This window comes from Monodelphis domestica, chromosome 5, assembly GCF_027887165.1.
Source record: "Monodelphis domestica isolate mMonDom1 chromosome 5, mMonDom1.pri, whole genome shotgun sequence".
Lineage (NCBI taxonomy): Eukaryota > Metazoa > Chordata > Mammalia > Didelphimorphia > Didelphidae > Monodelphis > Monodelphis domestica.
The window spans coordinates 204,426,961-204,449,290 of NC_077231.1; the positions used below are offsets into that span (position 1 = coordinate 204,426,961).

The window sequence follows — 22,330 nt, forward strand, 5'->3', positions numbered from 1 at the left end:
AGATTTATAGACTGCCAAATTAAATAACTAGGCTTCTAGGGTTATAGGTTTAAAGTGTGAGGGAACTGTAGAAGTCATCTGGTTCAATTTCCTCATTTAACAGACGAAGAAACTGAGATCTAGAGATATTTAAAGACTTTCCCAAGATCATTTAAGTAGGGTTTGAATCATCATAGTCCTCTGATCTGACAACCTCAGCAATATTAATAAGTGATCCAGGCTATTGGCAAACACTTAGTCCTTTAAAGTTTGCTAAGTACTTTTCTCATTCTAGCCCTGAAAAGAAGATGGCACAAATCTTGTTATTTTTATTTTTCAGGTGAGGAAACTGAATCTTCAAATAGATCAATTGAATTTCCCAGGGTCACATGACTAGTAAATATTCAAGCCAGGATTGAACGAAGCTTTTGATTCCAGGCTCAGTGCTCTTGGCTAGGATATCATTTAGCTTATACTTAATCATTGTTTTCTTTCTTTTATAAATGGGAAATAGAGGAGGCAACTGGGGTTCCACTGGCCAGTATTCAGTGATTTGAAGTACATTGCCACTGAGAGATGTTCCATCCTCCATCTCCATATCAACCTCTTATTTCTGAAAAAGAGGCTATATGCACAGAACATGTGGCAGCCTCACTTCAAAATTGGAGGACAGAATCTTGGGGAAGATCACAGGGAAGAAAAATGCCTGGCCACTCTAAGAATTGATGGCATAGTCAAAATCCTGAGGATGTCCCTTTCTCTGATTTATCTGTGAGTGTATCTAATTAGAGTGTTGATGTATCTTCTCCAAGCTAAGGCTATCAACAAGGCTGATTAGTTCCTTCTGCATATTCTCTCTCCTTCCTTTCCCTTTCTCTACCACTATCCTTCTCCAGCTTTTTCTCTCCTTCATTTTTCCTCCTTTTATTTTCTCCCATCTTTCCAGCTTCCTTCCTCTCCTTTTCTCCCTCTCTTGCTCCCTTTCCCACTTGCTCTCCCTTCCTTTTCTCCCCTTCCCTTTTTTCTCCTCTCTCCCCACTTCTTCCCCCCCCCCCACTCCTTTTTCCTCCACTCCTCCCCACTCCTAGTTCTGTAGAAACATTTTGAGGACAGATTGCATTGACGAACGCATTTCAGATTTAGGTCTGTTTTCTTTCTTCTGCTTCCTGCTCTGTGCTAGCAGGCAGTCTTGTGCTTCAGGCAGGGCAAACCACAGTCTTCCTTTGACTAGATCAGAAATAAAAACACAGGAGAAATCAAACAGCCCTCCTGTGTGCCTCCAATGCTACTGGGCTGCAATTTATTAACCTTGACATGAAGGCCAAGGGGCAGGGGATGAATGTAGAATCTTCTCCCTATTATGCATGACAGGAAAGGAAAGACTGAGACCAGGATCATGTAGTGCTCAAACATCCCTCTATTTGTCAGTTAATCACAAATCTGGATCCCCTATATATGTGTTGGGGAACCTATGGCATGTGTGCCAGAGGAGGCTGCTTCCTTCTACCTCTCCATGTGTGCCTGAGGACATTTCTCACATGACCCTCCCCTCTGCCCAGCAGCCCAGTGGGAGCACTTCCTCCCTTCTCTGTCTGGGATAAGGAGTGGGGCTTTCATATGGCATGAAGGTTGCAGTTTGGCCACTCAGTCTCTAAAAGGTTCACCATCACTACCCTATAGATTAGGTGCTGTTGATACTTAAGCAGTCTATGCACAGGTCAAAGGCTAATGGACCCTACTTCAACAAAAGTCAAAGGGTCCATCTCTATGGAAAGTTTTGCTCTTTCCATAAGTGTTTTTCCCAGTGTTACTAGAGACTTTTAAGGCTCTATATAACACTTTTAATATGGCAGGTAAAACCTCTTAACTACTGTATTTGAAGATCAGTTTCCTCATCTATAAAATGAGCTAGAGAAGGAAGTAGCAAGCCATTCCAATGTCTTTGCCTAGAAAACCTCAAATGGAGTCATGAAGAATTAGACTTGGCTGAAAATGACTATACCACAAAAATTTCTCATGCCAGGCAAATAGTACAATGCAAACCAAATCTAGCTTTATCTAAACCAATTTTGGTACAATCCCATCCAGTCTAATCCCAACCAAATTAATGCAATGCATTTCAATACAACTCAATTCAGTCCAATTCCATCTAACCCCAATTTTTTTAATCTACCTTAATTCTATCCAAACCACAAGTATCTACTGGAAGTAAGGCATTGTGCAAGACATAAGTCACAAAGATAAAATGAGAAATGGCTCTACACTGAAGAAAGTTACGTATTACTGGGGAGAGGGAGAAGGTACAACATATAAACAGATAAGTATATATAAAATAATTTGAGAAGAGGGTTCACTGACAACCAAGGGAATGAGGAAAGACTTCCTGAGGAAGATCATGTATGAACTCAGCCTTTTAGAATGTGAGGGATTCCAGGAGGGGCAAACGAAGAAGAAGTGAATTCCAGGAATGGATTAGACTGTTTGCAGGCAAAATTAGTTAACTAGCATGGGTTCATTAAAGGTGATGTGCCAAGAACTGTGATGAATGCTGGAGAGGTAAGAGGTAGGGTAGATAAAAATAATGAAAGAACAGATAGGTCCCTTTGGCTGCAAGGTAGAATCTGTGAAAAGGAACAATGTTCAAGAAGCCTGAAAAGGTAGCAATATGGAACAGAATAGCTTAGGGCTTTAAATGTCAAGCAAAGGAGTTTGTATTTTAGCCTAGAGGCAATAGGGAGCCAACACAGTTTCTCAAAAAGAGTAATCACTCTTGGGGCTCTTATTTTGCATTTGGAATATTCAAAAGTCATTCTTCTTCTTCTCTCTCCTTAGAAGTGAAAAATGCTGTCAAGTAGCCCCTGAACAGCAGGAAGGCTGGCAATCAGATTATATTTCATACACCAAAGAATGTATGTGGGAGGAAGACTTTTCAGGGGAAATTGTAACAAAAACTGATTTCTATGATTTATGAAATGCTTCGTACCTTTTTTCCTTTTGCATCCTTCATGCAATCAGATGAAGAGAGTTCAAAGAAATGAAGAAATTGAAGTTCAGAGAAATCAGTTGACTTGCTCAAGGTCACACAATTTTTATTTTTTTTTAATTTTTATAATATTTTATTTGATCATTTCCAAGCATTGTTCATTAAAGACAAAGATCATTTTCTTTTCCTTCCCCCCACCCCCATAGCTGACGCATGATTCCACTTGGTATCACATGTGTTCTTGATTCGAACCCATTGCCACGTTGTTGATATTTGCATTAGAGTGTTTGTTTAGACTCTCTCCTCTGTCATGTCCCCTCAACCGCTGTAGTCAGGCAGTTGCTTTTCCTCAGTGTTTCTACTCCCACAGTTTATCCTCTGCTTATGAATAGTGTTTTTCTCCTAGATCCCTGCAGATTGTTCAGGGACATTACATCGCCATTAAGGGAGAAGTCCATTACGTTAGATTATACCACAGTGTATTAGTCTCTGTGTACAATGTTCTCCTGGTCTGCTCCTATCGCTCTGCATCCCTTCCTGGAGGTCGTTCCAGTCGCCATGGAATTCCTCCACTTTATTACTCCTTTTAGCACAATAGTCTCCCACTAGTATGGTTTTATTGTCTATTTCTTCCTTCAATTCTCCTAGTTTCTCCATTAGAAATTTGGGTGCTATATTATTTGGTGTATACATATTGATTAATGATATTTCCTCATTGTCTATAGTCCCTTTTAACAAAATATAATTACCTTCCCTATCCCTTTTGATCAGGTCTATTTTTGCATTGGCTTTATCAGATATCATGATTACCACTCCTGCCTTCTTTCTATCAGTTGAAGCCCAGAAGGTCTTACTCCATGTGGGGTTTTCCTTAATGGACTTCCCTGACCAGCAGGGTCCCACAAGGGAAGGGGCTCACCTTTGTGATGGGACCCGAGGAGAGGTAGGAACCGAGAACCAGGGTGGAAATGAAAGACACGGACAAATCAGTGATTGGATAGGGCAGGCAACCCCTATGATTTTCCTTAAGGCGGAAAATGAGGATAATGGAATACAAGGTGGTTGAGGAGATTAAGATAGAGAATGCAGGCCGAGATGGTTACAGCCTCCGGGAAGGAGAAGGTCAAGAAGAGAGAGACATAGTGATAGAGGAGCCCAGTGGAGCTCCATGGAAGGGAGAAAGGCCAAGAGGAAATTCATGGGATTGCCTCTGAATTTATTCATGTCCTGCTTGGGCGGTACTCCCAAGGACGTAGTAACCACATCACAAAGTATAGACAATTAAGATTGGGTGGCAAGGTAGAGGGAACACCTTTTGGGCGTGTAGGACATAACCACGCTTTCCCGGGCTGGTCTCCGAACATGTTAATGGACTTGTGTTGGGCAATAGGTCTCGTGATCAGGTCAAGGTTACCTTCACAAAGCTTATCGGTAAAGCCTCATGCTTGGAGACACAGTAGTAATACAGTCATCTATATTTCATAGATGTGAATATGCTTGGGATGCTACATATCCCCCTTTTTTTTTTTTTAAATGAAAGGTGGTTGATATAGAAATGTGAACAAAATCAAAAATATAAAAATCATGTAGCATCACCAATTGATGCATCAAGTGATTAAAAATAGATATTCAATAAATATTGCCAAAACTTTGGCTGAAAAAGGTAATTGTGATTATCAATAATAAAATCTTCCTCTTTGCTCATAAAGATTATTGCAAAGATAAAATGTGTTCTTAATACTAAACAATCAAAATCAAAGATAAAAATTTTCATAAACGATTAAAAATAATGACAAAAGTAATGAGAAAATAGTTTTCACTCTGATTGTCCTGAATTATTGAGGTAGTAGTCCCATAGAACATAGGACGGGTGCATTAGATTATTGCCCACACACAGTTAGGATTACAAGAAGTTGCCAGTGCTTTTGTAGCAAGATAAAAGATGACTGCATCTGGATATGAAGGGGAATTTCCTTTTTCTCCCTTGTACTGATTATGCATTTTAGGGATACACCCGCCTAGATGCCTGCCACATGGCAATATGGTTGGATTTTGATACCCGAGCCACCTGTGAATGAGGGTGTCAAGCACCGTGTCCCAGGACCTCCAACCTCAGCAGCCCACATATATCCATCTCTTATGGGATATATGCCTGTGTGTGTGGCTTTGGCTATCCGGCCCATTGAGGTGTCCTCTGCATTCCCTTTTTATGCATCAGTGATGGTTTCCCAGGATAGTCACCTGCAACTTTAACAATTGCTGTCACATTCTTGTAATCTGATGCTGTTGGGTACATATCAAGAGAAATATTGGCACCTTCATTGCTCAGGATTAGAGTGTTAAAAGTACTTGAAATATTTTTCAAAATATAAGAGAAAAATGAAAACAACATAGTATAATCAAAATATTTAGAGAAAATAAAGTGAGAGCATCAAATCAAAATTGCTCAAAAGGATTAAAATGATATAAAAATGTTCTTAAAAATACTTTCTGTCTTATCCCCCCCCCTTTTTTTTTAAAATAGCATACCAAAGATATTAGCATCTTTTACATTTTTCAAACAGTAGTGCAAACCTTAATACAAATATCAATTTTGCCATAAACATAACATTTTGATTTGTTGAAGACATAACAAAAATGAAGCTAATGAAATGACTTTGTACATTCTGGCTGCATATTTCTTATATGAGCCTTATTTAAATCTCTGCTATAAATGAATTAATCAATATAATAACCAAGAATATAACATAACCAATGTTTGCAAAATTCATTCCACCAAACCAATGTTTGGAGTGATAGAAGCTTGAGTTGCTTTCTCTGTAGAAGCAATTTCTACAGTTACTTGATCATACAGAGTTTGATGTAACTTACTTTTCCTAGTTGTAAATGAATAATATTCAACGTGCTTTTTCTACAAGCTTATTAGTGCCAAAATTTTTCTTATTTTCAATACATACTCCAAAAAGGAGAAACTTAGTGTATACTTTGCCCTTGCTCCATGTATGTGTGTAATAACCTATTCCATCTAGGAGGTTCAAAAACTGCGCGTCCACAGAGATTGTCCAACCTAGGCTTTACTTTCATGTACCAGAACGTCTTCCAGTACCTGAAGTGGAAGTTAATATACCCCGAATCCAGCGGCCGTCTGAATTCTGGGACTGGTGTTAGAGAGCAAGAAAGAGTTTCCATAAAGATATTAATCCAAAAGATGGAGTTTTAGGAGTAGTGATCAACAATGATGTTAACATTTAACTACAGCAATGGCAGTTGGCACATAATGTCTACATAGATTTTGTCAGGAATATAATCTACACATGGATGTAGATGATCAATTTTCAATAACCTTGGTTCCTAATTAAAAATTTCTAAAGTGCATTTTGCCTGATATCTCATCCCTTTTTTAAGAGTGACATCAGGACCATCTGTGCATTGAACATTCCTGTTCAACATCTCTTGCATTGAACATAATTCTTGTATTCATGAATGAAAAATTTCTATCTCCTGTCCTTTGGAGAGTCATACCAATGTCTATACCCTTGTTGATAGACCAATTTTTTACAATACAAGGAGTTTTACAATGCATACAAAATAAATTTCCTTTTGACATATATAACAGATATCCAAAATGAAAGATATACATTAGTGTTTGAACAATTATAGCTGTTTCGATGTTGATCCCATGATAAAGTCTTTGGAGTGTGGGATCCACCTGACGTCATAAATATATGAGTGGGGTTTAGTCCATACAAGTTGACATGCTTGATATTGGTTTAGTTATAAAAGACCAATGGATGTCAGCATGATAATTGTCCTTCAGTAGAATAGTAAATGTCATTAAAAGTAGTGTAATGTCAGTGTTTGGTTTTTATAGTCACCAATAATGGTTTCTTGCCGCTTGCTTGGTATGCAATCAGCTGGCATCATAGATGGTACTCGTCTGCTTCTCTTCCTGGTCCTGTGCCTCATGGCATGAGGTGCTTGGTGGGTGACCAGGTGTTTTCATTCTCTGTAAACATACAAACAAAACCTCGACCCAAAATTATCATTCTGTTGGGTCCCTGACAGTCTTAATCTCCTGGCAATATTCAGCCTAATCCATGTACAACATACAATGCAACGTTTGTCATTACATGAGAATTGTGATTTAATAATATTAGCTTATATTCCTTCTGGGGTGTAGGAGAGATAGATGGTTAGTAATACCATTTCCACCCCGTTTTTCTTTTTAAAAGCTTTAATGCTTTTCCAATAACATCTTGAATAAGATTGATTCTATTCTAATGAAGACCTAATTCGTTCTTACAAATTTAAAATGAACCCTATAAGATAAATATTATACATACATTTTGGATGATAGCAACAATTTGTTACAATTGGACAGTATTCACTGTACTGTTTCAATATTTCAATAGTATGATTTTCATTTGATCAAATTTGGGTAACATGGAACAATTCCACTAAAATAATTGCAGGTTACATATTGTACAAATACTTCAAAGGGTAAGTTTTCAGGTACATGATGAACTTAGATCTTACAACAAATACCCATATACTGGCATAATAGAATGCTAGTGAGTAACAATGTTATTTTTCTCTAGGTATTGTCTTTCATAGAAGTACATTTGTGTGGATATTGCATTAGACCTGCCTATAGGGCAGTGATGGTTTTTCCCAGATCATTGGCTGCTTTTCCTGTTGTCTGGCATCGGTGCCATGTTGTGGATGGTGCCAGGCACATCTGCATTGACTTTCTGGGCAGGCTGTCTTTCAGCTGGATCATTTCAGTTTTCTTCCATGGACTTCTGGTATCTGAGAAAATAAACAGAAATCTCGACCCCAAAAGAAAGCTTGTTGGGTCTTGTTAAATTAGAAAGTGGCTGAAAATATCTCCTTGTGTTTGGAGTTTGGGGCTTATCAATTCCTTTGAGCCCTTTTGAAATTGCTTGCATTTAGGCCATGGATTATCCCATTCAGCCCATGTATTGCTGTTACAAGCACTGTTACTTCACAATTGTTTTGGAATAGTTAGATATGCCCAATTATTTAAAAGATCTGTAATAACTTTGCATACTTTATCATTTTAAGCTTAATCCTAAGAATCAGGAGAGTGATTATCTCCCATCACATGTTAGCTTTAAAATTTTTATACCACAGGGGCATGTAGTAATGCCTCCCTTAGTCCACAATGTTTAGTTCGGACACATGTCTGAAGTGCATGAGTGACATGATAACATTCACAGGATTTTGCACTGGTAGCTAATTTCACTTGTGTGCATAAAATATTGAGGAATACTGGACTTGGCACTCTGATGTGTCAGAGAGTGCAAGTGATCTGCGTCTGCTCAAAAGCAGTGTCCTCAAGGCCATTTGCCTTTGATAGTGATTTCACCTTGGCTTTGCAATGCTGAGAATGTGTTTCATATTTAGAATTGATGCTATATTATTTTGATATTGAGTAATTTTAATTAATTTGCTTTTTGGATAAAGTAGCAGTAATATGCTTTACAAACAATTTTTTAACTTTATACAGGTTTTTAAATAATGGCTGCTAATTTTTATCCTTGTTGACCTTATGTCCTGTTTAAAAATTTTTAATGATTTCTACATATTTAAAATTGGAATATATTTGAAAGTTTTCTAAAGCATATGCCAATTGATGTTGGTCAATTAAAAATTTGCACTGATTATTAATTTTGCTTTTGATAATATTCAATACTTGACATAAAAACTTATAACCTGAGGTGTAGATGCATTGCCTTCTATATGGCAGGATCAATTTATGAAACTGCTGAATTAAGTTTTCTTTCCAGATCCAAATAGTTTTGGTAGTGAGTCACATGGTTGCAAGAGTCCATGAGGATTTACCTCTGAAAACCTTGATAAATTTGTGTTTATACCTTGTTTTTTAGCCTACAGTTATATAATGATTCTTTTTTAAAATATTACAGATAAAATATCTCCTGTAGCATATGACAAAAGTCTTTCTCTGACTTTTTAACTTTAAAACTTTGCCTTATAAGAAATACAATTAGACCTTCTTATGTAATTTTGCCATGTCCAATCCAAATTAAGACAATTTAATTTTTTAAATTTTGCTTCATAATAATACCATCTCTTAGCAAAGATCTGCATAACAGGTTTATACCTTTACATTTAAATAATATTCTTCCTGTATTCTCTGGTGCTGCTTCAAAAGGCCTGTTCCTTTTAGAAATGCTAAACTGGTGGAGAGGTTTGCTGATAAGAAAGTCTTTTTGCTTGTTTGTCCTCATGAGAGCAAAATGTCTGTCTGCTTCCTAGTTAGGGCAAACACGTGCTCTGCTTTTTTTAAAGCTGGTCTTCCTTTAGGTTCTTAAGGAATAGTTTTCATGCTTTGATATGATCTTACGGTCCTTATGTGAGGGATCGTCTCCTCACAGCACTTTAACCTTACGCTAGTAGCCCAAAGTGATGAAAAGTTTGCTCTAAGTTTAAGCTTTGCTCATTAAGCTTTCACCATTCACCTGTGCCAGGTAACTTCTGGTAGATGACCGTGTTATGGCACAGAGTTACGATTTTTGGCTTTTTTCTTGCCTCACTTTTGCAATAAGCAATGTTTAAGTAAAGAAATTTCTTGCCATGAACTTATATTTAATTGATAAGAATGGTTTGTTTCTAGGACTTGTCTGTTTTGGTCTTATCTAGCCCCGTATGCTTTAGCTAGAAGCTTAATACTCTGCTTTGAATTTCTATAGGAGTCAGGATTTCAATGGCCAGAGGCTGAATTAAACTTCCGTCTGTACTATTGGAATCATTTCTAAGTTTTGTAGAAGAAACATTTCTACCTGCTTATTTCTATAAATTTAAATGATCATAATACTACATTAAGCATGGGTGGAGGCAGAGGTTGACATAGAATATTTCTGTCTGTTTCTGCAGCAACAGACAGGGGAGAGAGAGCAAGGATAGATCAGTTGGCTGAAGAAAGTGAGTTAAGTATATTGTTAGTATCTTTAGTGAAAGGAAGAGCAAAAGACTGAGAGATAAGTCAATCCTCCTTGTTTAATGTAGCACTTTAATCAGAATCCATGTGCTCTTAGCAGCAGGTAATATTTTTCTTAATTTCCAATCATCTGGTGTAAAATTTGTTGCTAAAGAGTTTTGATCAGCTCTGTAATGCTGAGAGCTTCCCATATTTTTGCATGTTATGGCACAATCTAGAAATCCTGCTTCTCCTTTGCAGGGGGCTATCTGTAGCCTCCTTAATGCTGTTTTGGCTTGCAGAGTTCTTCGGGGGAGGGGGCGGGCTGCACAAGACAAGAAGCCTTAAAGGATGAAGGTGGCTGGAGAAAGCTGAAAGCTTCTGAGGAAGAGACTTCCTCTTGCATTTGGAAAGATCCTTCTACCTTATGATCGGGATGCTGAAATGGCTTTGCGTTTAACGCCCTTTGCCTCATTTCCCACATTTTAAAAGGTAGAGGAGGGAGCTGTGAGCCAAACGCATTGAACGTCATGGCTTCTGCGCTTTTTAGAATGGAATCCTCCATAGTGAAAAGATTAGGAGAAAGTGTTAGACTTGCCAATGGCGCTCTCTCGGCCATCTGCCCTAAGAGATAGGTTTGAGCAGAGGCTTTTTCCTCCACAGGTGGAGGGACCTTCGGCATTCTGAGAATTAGGGTTAGACTGAGGCTTGGCTTTCCAGCACCTGTGATGCCTAAAGTCTGCACAGGTTGTGCCGTCAAGGCCATCCTTGTAGTTTCCCAAGTATTCCAACTGACTTGTGATATTTTGTCTTTCTTTCTGATACTGCCTCGTTTTTTCTTTTACCAATGAGATCTCATAGCTGCACTTTGGGAACTCCCCTTGCTGGGAATTCAGATTTTGCTTCAGTGCCTATTTAAGCAATGCTTCAGAGATCTCAATACCTTTCTGCTCAATCAGAGACATTAACCGTCTAAGGTGACGAGTATATGATGAGGCTTATGGACCCGTGGTTCTAGATAATTTCTAAAATAAGAAATTGAAATAAAAGACGTTTCTTACCGTCAGAGGCCACCTGCAAGGTCACGCCTTTGTGATTCCGTACCTCAGTGATCGCTCCTCAAGTTGCACGTGCTTGAATGCCTGGGACAAAGGAATTTCGCTCCCAAATCCGGGGTGCCAAGTGTGGGGTTTTCCTTAATGGACTTCCCTGACCAGCAGGGTCCCACAAGGGAAGGGGCTCACCTTTGTGATGGGACCCGAGGAGAGGTAGGAACCGAGAACCAGGGTGGAAATGAAAGACACGGACAAATCAGTGATTGGATAGGGCAGGCAACCCCTATGATTTTCCTTAAGGCGGAAAATGAGGATAATGGAATACAAGGTGGTTGAGGAGATTAAGATAGAGAATGCAGGCCGAGATGGTTACAGCCTCCGGGAAGGAGAAGGTCAAGAAGAGAGAGACATAGTGATAGAGGAGCCCAGTGGAGCTCCATGGAAGGGAGAAAGGCCAAGAGGAAATTCATGGGATTGCCTCTGAATTTATTCATGTCCTGCTTGGGCGGTACTCCCAAGGACGTAGTAACCACATCACAAAGTATAGACAATTAAGATTGGGTGGCAAGGTAGAGGGAACACCTTTTGGGCGTGTAGGACATAACCACGCTTTCCCGGGCTGGTCTCCGAACATGTTAATGGACTTGTGTTGGGCAATAGGTCTCGTGATCAGGTCAAGGTTACCTTCACAAAGCTTATCGGTAAAGCCTCATGCTTGGAGACACAGTAGTAATACAGTCATCTATATTTCATAGATGTGAATATGCTTGGGATGCTACACTCCATCCTTTAATTCTGACCTTGTGGGTGTCAACCCGCCTCATGTGTGTTTCTTGAAGACAACATATGGTAGGGTTTTGGATTCTAATCCATTCTGCTATTCGTCTACGTTTTATGGGTGAGTTCATCCCATTCACGTTCAAAGTTATGATTGTCATTTGTGGACTCCCTGGCATTTTGATTGCCTTCCCTAATTCTAACCTTTTCTTCTTCGGCTCTACCTTTTAGTCCAGTGATTTACTTTGAAACAGTCCCCCTTGTCCCCTCCCTTGATGTTTCCCTTTTTAGTCCCTCCCTTTTTGTTCCCTCCCCCTCTCCCCTCTCTTTCCCTCCCTTTTTGTTCTCCATCTCCCCCTCCCCCCCCTTGGTTTTCCCTTCTCCTTACCCTTGTTGGGTAAGATAGAATTCAAGATCCCAATGGATCTGGATGTTTTTCCCTCTCAGAGCTGATTTCCCTGAGATTGAGGTTTAAGTAACCCCCCCCTCTCTTCCTCTCCTTCTTATAGGAGTTTTCTTCCCCTCCCCTTCCCATGTGAATCTTTGTGTGAGAATGATTATTCTATTTGGTCTTTCTTTACCCCCTATTTATACATTACATTTTCCCCACATGTTAGTATACATAGGTTGATATAAATGTAGTCCTTATAGAAGAGAGTTTGAGTAAAAGAAGAAGATAACATTTTCCCCTTTCCTTAATATTTACCTTTTCAGGTATTCCTTGCTCTTTGATTTTCGGTATCAAACTTTCCACAGAGCTCTGGTCTTTTCTTTGCAAAAAGTTGGAAGTCTTCTATTTTGTTGAATGCCCATACTTTCCCTTGGAAGTATATAGTCAGTTTTCCTGGGTAGCTGATTCTTGGTTGGAGACCCAGCTCTCTTGCCTTTCTGAAGATCATGTTCCATGCCTTACGATCATTCAGAGTAGAACTTGCAAGGTCTTGGGTGACCCTGATTGGCATTCCTTTATATCTAAATTGTCTTTTTCTGGCTTCCTGTAGGATTTTTTCTTTTATTTGATAGCTTTGGAATTTGGCAATTACATTCCTGGGAGTTGTCTTTTGGGGGTTTAGTGTAGAAGGTGTTCTGTGAGCTCTGTCAGTGGCTGTATTGCCCCCTTGTTCTAGAATCTCTGGGCAATTTTCTTTGATTATATCTTGTATCACCATGTCCAGTTTTGTGTTTATTTCTGGGTTTTCTGGGAGTCCAATTATTCTTAAATTATCCCTTCTCCCCCTATTTTCCAGATCTATCACCTTGTCGGTGAGATATTTTATGTTCTCTTCTAATTTCTTGGTATTTTGGCTTTGCTTTATTGATTCTTGCTCTTTTACACGATCGTTGTCTTCCAGCTGCCTGATTCTGGCCTTTAAAGCCTGGTTTTCTTTTACAGTTTGGTCAAACTGGTTTTGTAGATGCGTGAATTTCTTTTGCATTATTTCCAACTTTTCCTCCCAGAAGGCTTCCATCTTTTTGGTCATTTCTGATTCAAATTCTTCATAGGTTTGTGGAGAGTTTCCATTTCCTTTGGAAGGTTTTGGAGCATTTTCTTTTATATTATCTTCTGTCTGCTCTGTATTTTGTATTTTGGCTCCATAGAATGTGTCCAAAGTCGCCCCTTTCTTCTTATTTTTCTTGGTATTTTGGGGCTTCTGTGGTTCTGTGGAGTTTGCCATTTCTGACTGTGGAGGATTAGTTTTTCTTGTCTCTGTCTAGTGTTCAGAGGCTTTAGTCCTGGGCAGATGGTTCTATGAGCTTTCCCTGGGTTAAACTGAATATGCCTCACTGGAACTGGAATGGAAGGGTCGGACCACGAGGCCACACTCTCCCCCGGCTCGCTTTCCGGAAGTTGCCTTCAGAATCGCTGGCCATGAGGCTGTTTCGTCGGCCTGCGGGGGGATGGGCTGCAGCTAGCCCAAGCTCCGAGGGCGAGGACTTTCACTGAGACTTGGATAGCAGGATCCAGCCTGTGAGGCTGTCTTGCCCGCCCTGAGGGTTGCTGTTGTTTCGACCAGCTCTCTGCAGCGGAAGCCCCAGGCAGTAACTTTCACCTGGACTGTAGAAGGCCCTGAGGGTTCTGCTCTCTGAGCCCCGCCGGGCTGCGGCTTCCGGGAGCCTTGGACTCTGCGCTCCTACCCCTGAGGTCCGAGGGATCTCGGGTTCTGGCTTTTAAGGGGAGCCGTACCTTTTGATCCGGGTCCAGGTCCAGGAGGAGGGTTCCCAGGGTCTGTGCTGTTGATCGTTTTGAATTTCGGCGCCTTAGGAGCTTATCGTTTGAGATCGGTGGGGAAGGGTTTTCAGGAGATCTGAGCTTTAGCTTTCTCTAAGCCGCCATCTTAACCGGAAGTCCCCGAGGCAGCCACTCTTACTCGAATATTCTTATACAGGTCTTTTTCTCCATTATCTCTTTGGGGTACAGACCCAGCAGTGCTATGGCTGGATCAACGGATAGGCATTCTTTTGTCACCCTTTGGGCATAGTTCCAAATTGCCCTCCAGAATGGTTGGATCAGTTCACAACTCCACCAGCAATGAATTAATGTCCCCACTTTGCCACATCCCCTCCAGCATTCATTACTTTCCTTTGCTATCATGTTATCCAATCTGCTAGGTGTGAGGTGATACCTCAGAGTTGTTTTGATTTGTATCTCTCTGATTACAAGAGATTTAGAACACTTCTTCATGTGCTTGTTAATAGTTTTGATTTCTTTATCTGAGAACTGCCTATCCATGTCCCTTGCCTATTTATCAATTGGAGAATGGCTTGCTTTTTTGTACAATTGATTTAGCTCTTTATAAATATGAGTAATTAAACCTTTGTCAGAGGTTTCTATGAAGATTTTTTCCCAATTTGTTGTTTCCCTTCTGATTTTAGTTACATTGGTTTTGTTTGTACAAAAGCTTTTTAATTTGCTGTAGTCGAAATTATTTATTTTACATTTTGTGATTCTTTCTATGTCTTGCTTGGTTTTAAAGCCTTTCCCCTCCCAAAGGTCTGACATGTATACTATTCTGTGTTTATCCAATTTACTTATGGTTTTATGTTTAAGTCATTCACCCATTTTGAATTTATCTTGGTGTAGGGTGTGAGGTGTTGATCTATTTCTAATCTCTCCCACACTGTCTTCCAATTTTCCCAGCAGTTTTTATCGAATAGTGGATTTTTGTCCCAAATGCTGGGATCTTTGGGTTTATCGTATACTGTCTTGCTGAGGTCGCTTTCCCCCAGTCTATTCCACTGATCCTCCTTTCTGTCTCTTAGCCAGTACCAAATTGTTTTGATGACTGCTGCTTTGTAATATAGTTTGAGGTCTGGGACTGCAAGGCCCCCATCATTTGTGTTTTTTTTTTCATTATTTCCCTGGATATCCTTGATCTTTTGTTGTTCCAAATGAATTTTGTTATGTTTTTTTTCTAAATCAGTAAAGAAATTTTTTGGGAGTTCAATGGGTATGGCACTAAATAGATAAATAAGTTTGGTTTGGATGGTCATTTTTATTATATTGGCTCGTCCTATCCATGAGCAGTTAATGTTTTTCCAATTGCTCAAGTCTAGTTTTAGTTGTGTGGAGAGTGTTTTGTAGTTGTGTTCATATAGTTCCTGTGTTTGTCTCAGGAGATAGATTCCTAGGTATTTTATTTTGTCTAAGGTGATTTTGAATGGCATTTCTCTTTCTAGTTTTTGCTGCTGAGCTGTGTTGGAGATATATAGAAATGCTGATGATTTACGTGGGTTTATTTTGTATCCTGCAACTTTGCTAAAGTTGTTGATTATTTCAATTAGTTTTTTGGTTGAATCTTTAGGATTCTTTAAGTAGACCATCATGTCATCTGCAAAGAGTGATAACTTGGTCTCCTCCTTACCTATTTTGATGCCTTCTTTTTCTTTTTCTTCTCTGATTGCTACTGCTAGTGTTTCTAGTACAATGTCAAATAGTAGAGGTGATAATGGGAATCCTTGTTTCACTCCTGATCTTATTGGGAATGCATCTAGTTTATCCCCATTGCAGATGATATTAGCTGATGGTTTTAGATATATACTGTTTATTATTTTTAGGAACGACCCTTCTATTCCCATGCTTTCTAGTGTTTTTAATAGGAATGGGTGTGGTATTTTATCAAAGGCTTTTTCTGCATCTATTGAGATAATCATATGGTTCTTGTTGGTTTGCTTGTTGATGTGGTCAATTATGTGGATGGTTTTCCTAATATTGAACCAGCCCTGCATCCATGGTATAAATCCTACTTGATCATGGTGGATGACCCTTCTGATCACTTGCTGGAGTCTTTTTGCTAGTATCCTATTTAAGATTTTTGCATCTATATTCATTAGGGAGATTGGCCTATAGTTTTCTTTCTCTGTTTTTGACCTGCCTGGTTTTGGAATCAGTACCATGTTTGTGTCATAAAAGGAGTTTGGTAGAACTCCCTCTTTGCTTATTATGTCAAATAGTTTGTATAGTATTGGGATTAACTGTTCTCTGAATGTTTGATAGAATTCACTGGTGAATTCATCAGGCCCTGGGGATTTTTTCTTAGGAAGTTCTTTGATGGCTTGTTGGATTTCATTTTCTGATATGGGATTATTTAAGAATTCTATTTCTTCTTCTGTTAGTCTAGGCAGTTTGTATTTTTGTATATATTCATCCATTTCTCCTAAATTGGTGTATTTATTGCCATATAATTGGGCAAAGTAATTTTTAATGATTGCCTTAATTTCCTCTTCATCGGAGGTGATGTCCCCCTTTTCATCTTTGATGCTGTTAATTTGCTTTTCTTCCTTCCTTTTTTTAATATTGACCAGTACTTTGTCTATTTTGTTTGTTTTTTCAAAGTACCAGCTTCTTGTCTCATTTATTAAATCAATAGTTCTATCACTTTCGATTTTATTAATTTCTCCCTTAATTTTTAGGATTTCTAGTTTGGTTTTCTGCTGGGGTTTTAAATTTGATCGCTTTCGAGTTTTTTATTTGCATTTCCAATTGATTGATCTCTGCTCTACCTAGTTTGTTAATATATGCACTCAGGGATATGAATTTACCTCTGATTACCGCTTTGGCTGCATCCCAAAAGGTTTGAAAGGATGTCTCGCCATTGTCATTTTCCTCGATGAAATTGTTGTTTCTATGATTTCTTCTCTAACTAAACGATTTTGGAGTATCATATTGTTTAATTTCCAATTAGTTTTTGATTTGGTTTTCCATGTACCATTACCGATCATTATTTTTATTGCCTTGTGATCTGAAAAGGCTGCATTTATTATTTCTGCTTTTCTGCATTTGTGTGCCATGTTCTGTGACCTAATGTATGGTCAATCTTTGTGAATGTGCCATGTGGTGCTGAGAAGAAGGTGTATTCCTTTTTATCCCTACTTATTTTTCTCCATATGTCTATTAATTCTAATTTTTCTAAGATTTCATTCACTTCTTTCACCTCTTTCTTATTTATTTTTTTATTTGATTTATCTAAATTTGATAATGGTTGGTTCAAGTCTCCCACTAATATGGTTTTACTGTCTATTTCTTCCTTCAATTCTCCTAATTTCTCCATTAGAAATTTGGGTGCTATATTATTTGGTGCATACATGTTGATTAGTGATATTTCCTCATTATCCAAAGTCCCTTTTAACAAAATATAATTACCTTCCCTATCCCTTTTTATCAGGTCTATTTTTGCTTTGGCTTTATCAGATATCATGATTACCACTGCTGCCTTCTTTCTCTCAGTTGAGGCCCAGAAGGTCTTACTCCATCCTTTAAATCTGACCTTAGGGTGTCAACCCGCCTCATGTGTGTTTCTTGAAGACAACATATGGTAGGGTTTTGGATTCTAACCCATTCTGCTATTCTTCTACATTTTATGGGTGAGTTCATCCCATTCACGTTCAAAGTTATGACCGTCACTTGTGGACTCCCTGGCATTTTGATATCCTTCCCTAATTCCAACTTTTCTTCTTCAGCTCTACCTTTTAGTCCAGTGATCTGCTTTAAATTGGTCCCCCTTGTCCCCTCCCTTGATATGTTTCCCCTTTTAGTCCCTCCCTTTTTGTTCTTTCCCCCTCCCCCCTCTTTTTCCCTCCCTTTTTTGTGTTCCCTCCCCCCTCCCCCCTTGGTTTTCCCTTCTCCCTTCCCTTGTTGGGTAAGATAGAATTCAAGATCCCAATGGATCTGGATGTTTTTCCCTCTCAGAGTTGATTTCCCTGAGATTAAGGTTTAAGTAAAAAACCCCTCTCTTCCTCTCCTTATAGGAGTTTTTTCTTCCCCTCCCCTTCCCATGTGAATCTTTGTGTGAGAAAGATTATTCTATTTGGTCTTTCTTTTCCCCGTATTTACACATTACATTTTCCCCACATGTTAGTATACATAGATTGATATAAATATAGTCCTTATAGAAGAGAGTTTGAGTAAAAGAAAAAGATAACATTTTTCTCCTTTTCCCTTTCCTTCATATTTACCCTTTCAGGTATTCCATGCTCTTTGTTTTTCGATATGGAACTTTCCACAGAGGTCTGGTCTTTTCTTTGCAAAAACTTGGAAATCTTCTATTTTGTTGAATGCCCATACTTTCCCTTGGGAGTATATAGTCAGTTTTGCTGGATAGCTGATTCTTGAAGACCCAGCTCTCTTGCCTTTCTGAAAATCATGTTCCATGCCTTATGATAATTCAGAGTGGAACTTGCAAGGTCTTGTGTGACCCTGATTGGCATTCCTTTATATCTAAATTGTCTTTTTCTGGATTCCTGTAGGATTTTTTTTTGTTTGAGAGCTTTGGAATTTGGCAATTACATTCCTGGGAGTTGTCTTTTGGGGGTTTAGTGTAGAGGATGTTCTGTGAGCTCTGTCAGTGGCTGTATTGCCCCCTTGTTCTAGAATCTCTGGGCAATTTTCTTTGATTATATCTTGTATTACAATGTCAAGTTTGCTGTTTGTTTCTGGCTTTTCTGGAAGTCCAATTATTCTTAAATTATCTCTTCTACCTCTATTTTCCAAGACTGTCACCTTGTCAGGAAGATATTTTATGTTCTCTTCTAATTTCTTGGTCTTTTGGCTTTGCTTTATTAATTCTTGCTCATTGTCTTTGAGTTGCCTGATTCTGACTTTTAAAGCCTCGTTTTCCTTTTCACTTGGTCAAACTGGTTTTGTAGATGCGTGAATTTCTTTTGCATTATTTCCCACTTTTCCTCCCAGAGGGCTTCCATCTTTTTGATCCTTTCCGATTCAAATTCTTCATGGGTTTGTGGAGAGTTTCCATTTCCTTTGGAAGGTTTTGAAGCATTTGCTTGTGTTTCCTCTTCTATCTCCTCTGTATTTTGTATTTTTGCTCCATAAAATGTATCCAAAGTCACCCCCTTGTTCTTGTTTTTCTTGGAATTTTGGGGCTTTTGTGCTTCTGTGGAGTTTGCCATCTGAGTGGGGAGGACTAGCTTTTCTTATCTCTGTCTGGTGTTCAGAGGTTTTAGCCCTAGGCAGATTGTCCCTTCTATGCAGTTGTTGTTCAGTCTTCCCGGGGAAGCTAGGAATTGCTGGTGTTTCCGTGTTACTGCCCTCCTCGGTTCCCTCCTGATGCTTCTCCGTTGCCTTACTTCCACCCTCTGAGCCTGTCTCGACCCTTTCCATGGGGTGTTTGTTTCTGTGCCTTAGCTGGCCAGGTGAGCCAGCACTCTGAGGGGAGAGGGGCCATGGCTTCCCAGAGCTCCAAGGGCTCCTATTAGGATTAGCTTTCCCTGGGTTGAACTGAGTATGCCCTGAGGCAGGGACCTTCTGTGAGACTCGGATAGAAGGTTCTAGCCAGGGGGTTACAAGCTCCCCCCCCCCCAGTCTCTCTCTGTTTCCCTGCTGTCTGGGTGCCCCTTCGTCTGAGTCAGGTTGTTTTCAGGAGGTGGCCTTCAGAATAGCCAGCCCTGAGGCTCTGAGGTTCCCTCTGCTGCCTTGGACTCAGCGCTCTGGGTTGGGGGGATGGGTCCTGGGACCTTCCTTCTGCCTACCCCTTAGGTCCGAGTGATCTCGGGTTCTGGCTTTTGGGGGAGGCGTACCTTTTGATCCAGGTCCAGGCCCAGGAGGCAGATTCCCGGGGTCTATGCTGTTGATTGTTTTGAATTTCAGTGCCCTAGGAACATATAGTTTGAGTTCGATAGGGAAGGGTTTCTGGAGATCTGAACTTTAGCTTTCTCTAAGCCGCCATCTTAACTGGAAGTCTCCCACAACTTTTAAGTGGAAGATCTGAGATTTGAACTCAGGTTTTTGTTTTTGTTTTTTTTTTAAACTAAATTAAATTAAAATTTTTACTAAAGTTTAAGGGCTTTTCCTGCCACATTATAGCCCAAGGCCTGCAGGGCCTCGCACTTGAATTACCCTGATTACTTATATTACCTGACTTTTCACACTCTCTATTAGGCTTCTAGTACTCTGATAATATCTAATATATCCTGGTATCATGATTGCCAACCCAAGACTCCCTAGACCTCTGCCTCCTCTCCACAAATATTTTGTATATGAACTCTGGATATACTTTGATTCCAACTGATTTTCTTAGCTTGAATATTTAAAAAATTCCAACTTTTCCTTATTTCTACTGACAGGTTGGAATATATTGGATAGACACTGCAAATGGATCTTGAGCTAGACCTAGAAATGTCCACAAGAGGGAGATTTGGCTGGATCACTTCTGGAAAAATGGTGCCTTTATTATTTTTCTTTCTTTCTGAAGCACCAACATTTCTCCCAGAAACATCTTTGTCATCTTATGTGGCTTTGAGTCCCGGAATGTCAAAGTCTCTAAAGGATGGAAGTTGTGGCTTTACCCAAAGGGCAATAGAGAGTCACAGGGTGATTCAACAGACTGCAATATGTTTCAAATGAATTACACAGGAGAAACAACATAAGGCATATCATTAGAGAAATTTTGTATCAGAAAAAAAGATAATGTAGTGATAGAGAAACATAAGCAATAGAGACTAGACTGCATAGTAATTACCTATCAGATGAGCATTAGAGGGAAGTCCCCAAGTATGTCAGAGAGGCTTCCTTGGAAGATTATGGAAGGAAGTCAGCAAAAGATATACAAGGTGGGCAGAAATGGATGGGTCATGATCTTCATTTTGGAAGTTGTTCATCTTTTGTTTTTAAGAAAGACCATTTCCATCATAGGGAATATCTTGACTTGTGCATGAATTAGATTTAAGTGAGGCAGAGTTCAACAAAGTCATCAACCTTACTCTCTCTTCCAGAACCACTGAAGTCCAAAAGCAAGACAAAAATCAGGATGACTGGTGATGGCCCAGAATGAAGTGGATGACCTTGTCATCTTTGATGTCTGAGCAAGCTCTAAATTCTCTACAGTGGCTGCTTCATCCACCATCATGGCTGTTGGAAGAAATTGTTTTCACCCTCCCATTCTTCTGGAGAAGTCTTCACATGCTTGGGGTAGTCATCCTTCCCCCACCATCCTCACATCAATGAGGGATTTTGCCAACCTTCTGAGACAGGTTTACTGTGATGTGGCCATAAACATACTACTGCTTCTTAGAGCCACAGATGAGAACTGGGTAGCAAGTGCATGCACAAGTAGCAAAGGTGGATGAGCAGCCCTGAAAAGGGCTTGGTATGTCCTCCCACCAGAGGTCCTAGTCCTCCCTGAATACCTCATACCCCCAACATTGGCGAGGTACCAACATTAGGGAGCACATAGATTCATCTAAGTATGGAAGACTCGTATTGAAGACAAATAGAACTGAGACTTGGAGCTCAGAGTTTATTATATGGTGATTACAGCCTTTTCTTTCCATTTTTGGCAGAGCTACAAATGAAACTGTTGTTTCATAAGGATAGCGCATTTGTGATTCTGTGTAATTTGCCTTTGTGTCCTGAACTTATTCATACATCAAAGATCACAGATTTAGAAGGGACCTTACAGGGCATCTAGTCCAACCCCTTATTTTATAGGTGAAGAAACTGAGTTTCAGGGAGATTAAAGGAATTGCCAAATGTCACACAGATAGTAGATGCCAGAGGTGGGGCCTGAAACTAGGTTGTCCAACTTGAATCAAAGATCTTTCCTCAGAACCCCACCACTTCTTTATCTTAGGAACACAGAAGAGAACTTGGAGACAATTTAGTCTAAACTACTTATTTTGACAGATGAGCAAAGTGTGTCTCAGAGGGTTGAAATGGCTTGTTCTAGGTCACACAGGAAGTAGGTTCAACAGTTGTTACTGGGAACATTTAGCTATAACTCAGTGCTAAAGAAGCCAAGGTTATGCACGTAGGGGGAAAACAAACAAACATATCTCTCTGAAATCATTTGGAGAATAATCTCACTCTCACTAAGGCTAGCATAATCAAAATGTAATTACATTTTATACATGTTCATGTTCATGCTATTGCTAGAATGGAGAAGATACATGGATGGACCCTGTATCACTAATTATTCAGGTGATGTGGATTCACAGAGATGGGAAGAAACTCATAGTGCTTAGAAATCTTGGTTCAGAGAGCAAGAAGATACACTGAGTGATGGAGAGCAGGAGTATTGATTTTAGAATTTTGTTCTTGATTGGTTGGGTACCAGGAAAAGAAAA

General features: G+C 39.5%; 1 long non-coding RNA gene across 1 annotated transcript in view; it reads left to right on the forward strand.

Moving 5' to 3' along the window:
• Positions 1 to 21,593, forward strand: part of LOC103104673 (uncharacterized) — a 53,808-nt gene extending 32,215 nt beyond the window's left edge. The window contains exon 3 of the long non-coding RNA XR_008912303.1: positions 20,981 to 21,593. This is a non-coding gene — a long non-coding RNA (uncharacterized LOC103104673). The remainder of the gene's footprint in view (positions 1 to 20,980) is intronic.
• Positions 21,594 to 22,330: the final 737 nt, after the last annotated feature.